At 34.7% G+C, this 7837-nt stretch overlaps 1 non-coding gene across 1 annotated transcript; it reads right to left on the reverse strand.

The window, feature by feature from the left end:
• Window positions 1-7366: 7366 nt before the first annotated feature.
• On the reverse strand, window positions 7367-7472 carry LOC140637408 (U6 spliceosomal RNA). Its single transcript, XR_012034528.1, has one exon. It is a non-coding gene; the product is annotated as a U6 spliceosomal RNA (small nuclear RNA).
• Between the last annotated feature and the right edge of the window lie 365 nt (window positions 7473-7837).

A 7837-nucleotide genomic window follows, 5' to 3' on the forward strand; every position in this document is an offset into this window, starting at 1 on the left:
GCCCATATATCCTCTGACTTGTGAGGAACACATTGCCCATATATCCTCTGCATCTACGCTGGCGTAGCCACTTCTGTTAACAGTGTTTCCCAACCCAGTGGTATTTTTATAACAGCTGATCAACCTGCACAGCCACATCACTACCATACAAAGTCCACAGTAGATGTTAGGTTTGACTTTTGATGTTACACATTCTACGAGCTGGGACAAATTTGTAATTAATGTATCCCTAATTATAATACCACACAGAGTATTTTCACTACTCAAAAAACCTCTGCTTTACCTATTTTTAAAATTCAAATATAATCAATATACAGTATTTAGTTGCAGGTGTACAATATAGTGGTTCAACAATACTATACATTCCTGAGTGCTCATCATGATAAATTACTCTTAATCCCATTCACCTATTTCATGCATTTCCTCACCCAGCTTCCCTCTAGGTACCATTAGTTTATTTTCTATGATTAAAAATGTGCTTTTGGTTTGTCTTCTTTTTTTCTTATTCATTTGTTTTGTTTCTTAAATGCCACCTATGAGTGATATCCCATAGTATTTGTCTTTCTCTGACTGACTTACTTCACTTATTTCACATCATCTCCTCTAGATGCATCCCTGTAGTTGCAAATGGCAAGATTTCATTCTTTTTTATGATTGAGTACTATTCCATTGTGTTTATTTACCACATCTTCTTTATCCATTCATGTATCAATGGATGCTTGGGCTGTTTCTATAATTCGGCTATTGCAAATAATGCTGCAATAAGCATAAGGAGTGCATATATCTTCTCAAAAGAGTGTTTTCATATTCCCTGAGTAAATACTCAGTAGTGGAATTATAGATCATATGGTTATGAGATTTTTAAGTTTTTCAGGAACCTCTATACTGTTTTCCACGGAGGCTGCATCAGTTTACATTCCCACCAACAGTGCACAAGTGCTTCTTTCTCCACATCCTCATCAACACTTGTTGTTTCTTGTATTTTTGAGTTCAGCTATTTGGACACGTGTGAGGTGGTACCTCATTATGGTTTTGGTTTACATTTCCTTGATTTTGAGTGATGTTGAACGCCTTTTATGTGTCTGCTGGCCGTCTGTATGTGTACTGGCGAACTGTCTGTTCATGACTTCTGCCCCATTTTTTACTTGGGTTATGCACTTTGGGGGTGTCGTGTTTTACAAGTTCCTTATATATTTTGGATACTAATCCTTTATTGGATATATCATTTCCAAGTATCTTCTCCCGTTCTGCAGGTTGTATTTTAGTGTTGTTGATGGTTTCCTTTGCCGTGCAGAAGCATTTTATTTTGATGTAGTCCCAATAGTTTATTTTTGCTTTTGTTTCCCTTGCCAAAGGAGTCGTATCTAGAATAATGTTGCTACATCCAACGCCAGAGAAATGACTGCCTGAGCTCTCTTCCAGGATTTTTATGGTTTCAGGTCTCATTTGGGACTTTAATCCAGTTTGAGTTTATTTTGGGGTATGGTGTAAGAAAGTGGTCCAGTTTCATTCTCTGGCATGTAGCTGTCCAGTTTTCCTAACACCATTTGTTGAAGAGACTGTCTTTTCCCCATTGCATATCCTTGCCTCTTTTGTTGAAGATTGATTGACCACGTAATTGTGGGTTTATTTCTGGACTCTCTGCTCGGTCCCACTGATCTATGTGTCTGTTTTTGTGCCAGGATCATACTGTTTTGGTTACTACAGCTTTGCCATAGATCTTGAAAACTGGGATTGCTCTACCTCTGGTTTTGTTGTTCTTTTTCAAAATTGCTTTGGCTATTTAGGGGCTCTTGTGGTTCCACACAAGTTTTGGGATTATTTGTTCTGGGTCTGTGAAAAATGCTATTGGTAATTTTTTTTTAGATTTTTAAAATTTATTTATTCATGAGAGACACAGAGAGAGAGGGAGGCAGAGACATAGGCAGAGGGAGAAGCAGGCTCCATGCAGGGAGCCTCAATGCAGGACTCAATCCCAGGACTCCAGGATCACACCCTTAGCCTAAGGCAGACGCCCAACTGCTGAGCCACCCAGGCATCCCTGCTATTGGTAATTTGATAGAGATTGCATCAGATCTGTAGATTGCTTTGGGTAGTATGGATATTTTAACAACATTTGCTCTTCCAATTCATGAGCATGGGATATTGTTCCATTTGTTTGTGTCAGCTCCAATTTCTTTCATTAATGTTTTAAGAGTTTTCAGAGTACAGGTCTTTGAACTTCCTGGTTCAGTTAATTCCCAGATATTTACTACTTTTTGGTGCAATTGTAATTGGGATCGTTTTCTTAATTTCTCTTGCTGCCTACTTCATTAATAGTGTATAGAAATGTAACATTTCTATTCTGTGTATTGATTTTGTATCTTGTGACCTTATTGACTTCATTTGTCAGTTCTAGTAGTTTTTGGTGGAGCCTTTCAGGTTTTCTATATATAGTATCATGTCATCTGCAAATAGTAAAAGATTTACTTCTTCCTTACCAGCTTGAATGACTTTTATTTCTTTTTGTTGTCTGACTGCTGTGGCTATTACTTCCAGTGCTATGTTAAATAAAAGTGGTGAAAATAGACATCCTTGTCCTTTTCATGTTCTTATGGGGAAAGCTGTTTTTATCACCATTGAATATGATGTAAGCTGTGAGTTTTCATATATGGTCTTTACTATGCTGAGGTATGCTCCTTCTAAGCCTAATTTGTCAAGAGAGTCTTTTTTTTATCATGAATAGTTGGTGTACTTTGTCAAATGCTTTTTCTGCACATATTGAGATAATCATTCGCTTTTATCCCTTGTCTTATTAATGTGATGTATCATTTTGATTGATTTGCAAATACTGAAGCCCCTTACATCTCTGGAATAAGTCCCACTTGATTGTGTTGAATGATTTTTTTTAATGTGTCATTGGATTTGGTTTGCTAATATTTTGTTGAGGATATTTGCATCTATCTTCATGAGAGATACTTGCCTGTAGTTTTCATTTTTTTATAATATCTTTATTTTGTTTTGGTGTCAAGGAATTGCTGGCCCCTTAGAATGAATTCGGAGTCTTCCTTCCTCTTCTATTTTTTAGAGTAGTTTGAGAATAATAGGTATTAAGTCTTCTTTAAATGTTTGGTAGCATTCACGTATTAAACTATCTGTTCCTGGACTTTCATTTTTGGGGAGGATTTTTTTTTATTACTGATTCAATTTGATTACCAGTGATTGTTTAAATTTCTTATTTCTTCTTGACTTACTTTTGGAAGGTTATGTGTTCCTAAGAATTTATCCGTTTTTTCTAGGTTATCCAATTGTTGACATATGATTTTTTATTATCTCTTTTATTACTCTTTGTATTTCTGTGGTATCTGTTATTATTTCTCCTTTTTCATTTCTCATTTTACTTGAGTCCTCTCTTTCACTCTTTCTCTCTTTTTTTTAGATAAGTCTGGCTAAAGGTTTATCAGTTTCCTTGATATTTTCAAAGAACTAGCTCCTGGTTTTGTTAATGTATTCTATTGGCTTTGTTAGGCATTATTTAATTTATTTGTACTATGATACTTATTCTTTCCCTTCTTTTTCTAGCTCATTTTGGTGTGAAGTTAAATTGTTTATTTGAAATTTTTCTTGCTTCTTGAGGTAGAGCTGTATTGCTATAAACTTTCCTCTCAGAACATCTTTTTATTCACCCAAAGATTTTGGACTGTTGTGGTTTCAATTTCATTTGTCCCCATGCATATTTTTATTTCCTCTTTGATTTCTTGGATGACTCATTCGCTGTTTAGTAGCATGTTATTTAACCTCCATGTATTGGTGTTCTTTCCAGATTTTTTCTTGCAACGATTGGTAGTTTCATACCATTGTAGTTGGAAAAGATGCATTATATGATTTCAATCCTTCTCAATTTATTAAGATTTGTTTAAAAAAAAAAAGATTTGTTTTGTGGCCAAACATGTGCTCTCTTCTGGAGAATATTCCATGTGCACTTGAAAAGAATGTGTATTCCACTGTTCTGGGGTAGAATGTTCTGAATATATCTTTTAGATCCATCTGGTCCATTGGATGTTGATATTTGGTCTGGAGGATCTATCTATTGATGTAAATGGGGTTTAAAGTCCCCTCCTATTATTGCTTTGCTATTGATTTCTTCCTTTATATCTGTTAACAGTTGCTTAAAATGTAAAATTTTAAGTTGAACACTAAGTTATCAACAAAGAGTCACTGTGCCTGAAGTTTGGCCTCTCCTGCTTCTCATAATATAAATGCCCTGGGACATATGCAAACAACTCCAGACCTCTATAGACAGTTTGAAAGCCACTGTGCTAGAATTTAAATTTCTAATAGGTTTCATAGACCAGTGCTTAAAAGGACAGGCTCTAAAGCCAGATGATCTAGGTTCTAATTCTAGCTATGGAATTTACTAGTCTGATGAACTTGGTAACATCATTCAACTTTCTCTGCTTCATTTCCTTTAGCTCTAAAATGAGGATGATAATATCAAAATCATAAAGTTGTAAGAATTAAATGAGATATTATAGGGGTTCTTAATGATTTATTGCTATGGACCACTTTGGTGCAATTGAAAATAACATTTTTTCCAATCCATAAAATAAAATATATTAAATCATAAAAGAAACCAACCAGGCAGCCCTTGTGGCTCAATGGTTTAGCGCCGCCTTCAGCCAAGGGTGTGATCCTGGAGACCCGGGATCGAGTCCCATGTCAAGCTCCCTGGGTGGAGCCTGCTTCTCCCTGTGTCTGTGCCTCTCTCTCTCTCTTTCTCTCTCTGTGTCTCTCATGAATAAATAAATAAAATCCTTAAAAAAAAAAGAAACCAACCAATCATTTTGAAATAGAGTTATTAAATTATTATATATATTTTAAAGGTATTATTTATTTATTCATGAGAAACACACTGAGAGAAGCATAAGTAGAGAGAGAAGCAGACTCCTTGAAGGGAGCCTGATGCAGAACTTGATCCCCAGACCCTGGGATCATGCCCTGAGTTGAAGGCAGATGCTCAACCACTGAGCCACCCAGGAGTCCCAGAGTTATTAAATTATTAAAGATAATGTGATAAAGTAGTATACATGATTCTTTACACATTAACAAGATCTGATGCTGAGTCTAATAACTCGTAATTTCAATGTAGTGATGAGCATAAACAACTATTTCAAATTATATTTTGTAAGTGTAATGCGTGATGAAAATATTTGTGGTTTCTTTTGAAAGAAACTCTAAATTTCTATTGAAAGGAGTGGTAAATTTCAGTTAAAGGTTATTGAAAATAAATATGTAATTTTTCTTATTTAAATTTCTGAATTCCTGAATTTTACTGGACTCCAAATTGAGAACCCTTGTAGTAGAGGGTTTCGCCATAGTATTTTACAGATTAGGTGTTTAAAGCATACTTGTTTACAGTTATTACCATCATCATCACCACTGTCATTATTACTGAAGGGAGAAATATATATTTGGAATTCTTAATTTAGCAATAATGTTTTAAGGTTCTTAGGAGATACTAAAAAAAAGTTGAATATTTGCTAACAATATGGACTAAAATATGACAGTATCAACTTTTTTAAAAACTGAAATTCAAATTAGCTAACATATGGTATAGTATTGGTTTCAAAAGTATAATATAGTGCTTTACCCCTTACATATAACACCCAGTGCTCATCCCAACAAGTGCCTTCCCTAATATCAATCATTCATTTAGTTCATCCACCCACCCTCCTCCCCTCCAGCAACCTTCGGTTTGTTCTTTTAACTACAGAATCTCTTATGGTTTGCCTCCCTCTCTATTTTTTCTTTTCTTAGTAGGAACTCTATACAAGGATATTTTCTTAAAATCAAAATACCAAAGTTTATAAATATGAACAATAAGATGACCTGCTATGTCTAAAGTGTTTTTCACTTTTGGTTTTCAGGGTTTTTTTCTTTTCAATGATAATCCTAATATGTTGTTAGGATATCCCATCTCATCAATAATCTCCACATTTTGTCACACTAAATAGATAAATAATTTAGCTTTAAAAACCACTAAAAAATCTAAATATATAAATCTATTCAGAAGTCTCTTGAGAGACTGGCCCAAAAACAAAACAATATTACTTGACTTTGCACAGGTTAGATTAGTTTTGCCTAATACATCTTAGTCTGGCTTAATTCAATCAACATTATCTTTCTGAGTTGCATCCATACTAAATTCATGTAGTTGAAGTTATTAGTTGCTGAATCGCATTCCATTGTGTGAATGTATCACAATTTGTCCATTTTTCTTTATGGGCTTTCAGATATTTTCCAGTTTGTGGCCATTAAGAATGAATGCAACAGTTCTGGGTCTTAGTTGAACATGTGAATGATTACTGTTTGGCATTTACCCCTGAGTAGGATTATTGGGTCTAATTGTATAAGCTACCACATAAGATGGAATAATCAAATCAGACCCACATGAATCACAGAGATCTTATCTTAGCAAACTTTATTAAATAATTTCAATTTGAAGACAATAGAAAATTTCAGGAAGAGGAGAGAGTGGTTTAGGACATCAAAGGTAGTTCCCCAGGACCTGTCTTTTTCTGTCCAACATGTGGCTAGAATAATAGATAAGATCTCTGTGTTACATCTGCAAAGTCACTTCACACAGCAGGAGCATTTAAATTGTGAAGCCAGAGAGCTGTGTACCTTAGGTGAAATCCTCTAGAGGGCCATTTCTCATATACCCTTGGTTCTTTTTCTATAGATAATCCTTAACCAGGACATCCTGACAAGGGTATTTCAGAGATAAGGTCACTTCTTCCTAGCAAATATCATTAGTCTATTTATCCACAAGTCCATTTATGAAGAAGATTAGACTGGATGACCCCAAGAGCCTTTCTCTCAAAGATTTTTCCTTGGTGTAGTGATTAGATCAAACCCAGTTGTTTTAACTCCTTCCTCTCAGCATAAGCAGCTTTAACAGATACTGCCAGCTTTACAAATTGGTTGTACTCATTAATCTTCTAACAGTAGTATATGAGCATTCTCATTGCTCTATATCCTCACTAACACACTTTCCATTGTTTTTCATTTGTTTGCCATTTCACATTTATGGCAAGAGTGTAATGAAATTTCTTTGTGGTTTTCATTTGTATTTCTCTGATGACTGGTAAAGCTGAAGTTTTCTTATCTTCATTGGCTTTTTGGATTTCCTCTTTTGGAAAGTGTTTGTTCAGCAATTTTTGCCCATTTTTGTACTGGATTTGTGTGCTCTTTTCCTATTGACCTACAGGGGCTCTTTATATATTCAACATATTGTTTTTTAAGACATGCATCACCATACACAGTTACAGAATTTAATTTTTTCTCGTGATGAAAACTTTTAAGATTTATTTTCTTAGCAATGTTCAAAAATATGAAATGCTTTATGACGTTGTGTGTCATCCTTGTACAGGGGTCTTGCTAATCCTCTCTGTATCATTCTGATTTTAGTGTATACGGGCCAAAATGAGCATGAGAATACATTTTTTAAAGATAAACTGTTATGAATACATTTTCCCACTTCATGTTCTGCCTTTATTTTCTTATTAGTAATTTTTTTGATGAGTAGCAATTCTTAATTTTATTATCCAGTTTCCCATGTCTTTTTGAAATCTAAAGTGACGTACTAATGACCTTCTAAATTTCTTCATCCATTAGTCTTAATTTGGGAAATAAGGGATTCTGGAAAGCCATCTGAAAGATGATGCCTTAGAGGGAAGGAAGAGAATAACCATAAATGATTTAATGCCACTTTGGTCATTTTGCACAACCACATAATTTACATTGTCATATCTTATGTTCTGAATGGTTGGCCCTGTTGCATTCTGACTATTTTGGC

The sequence above is a fragment of the Canis lupus genome, chromosome 7 (genome assembly GCF_048164855.1).
Source record: "Canis lupus baileyi chromosome 7, mCanLup2.hap1, whole genome shotgun sequence".
Lineage (NCBI taxonomy): Eukaryota > Metazoa > Chordata > Mammalia > Carnivora > Canidae > Canis > Canis lupus.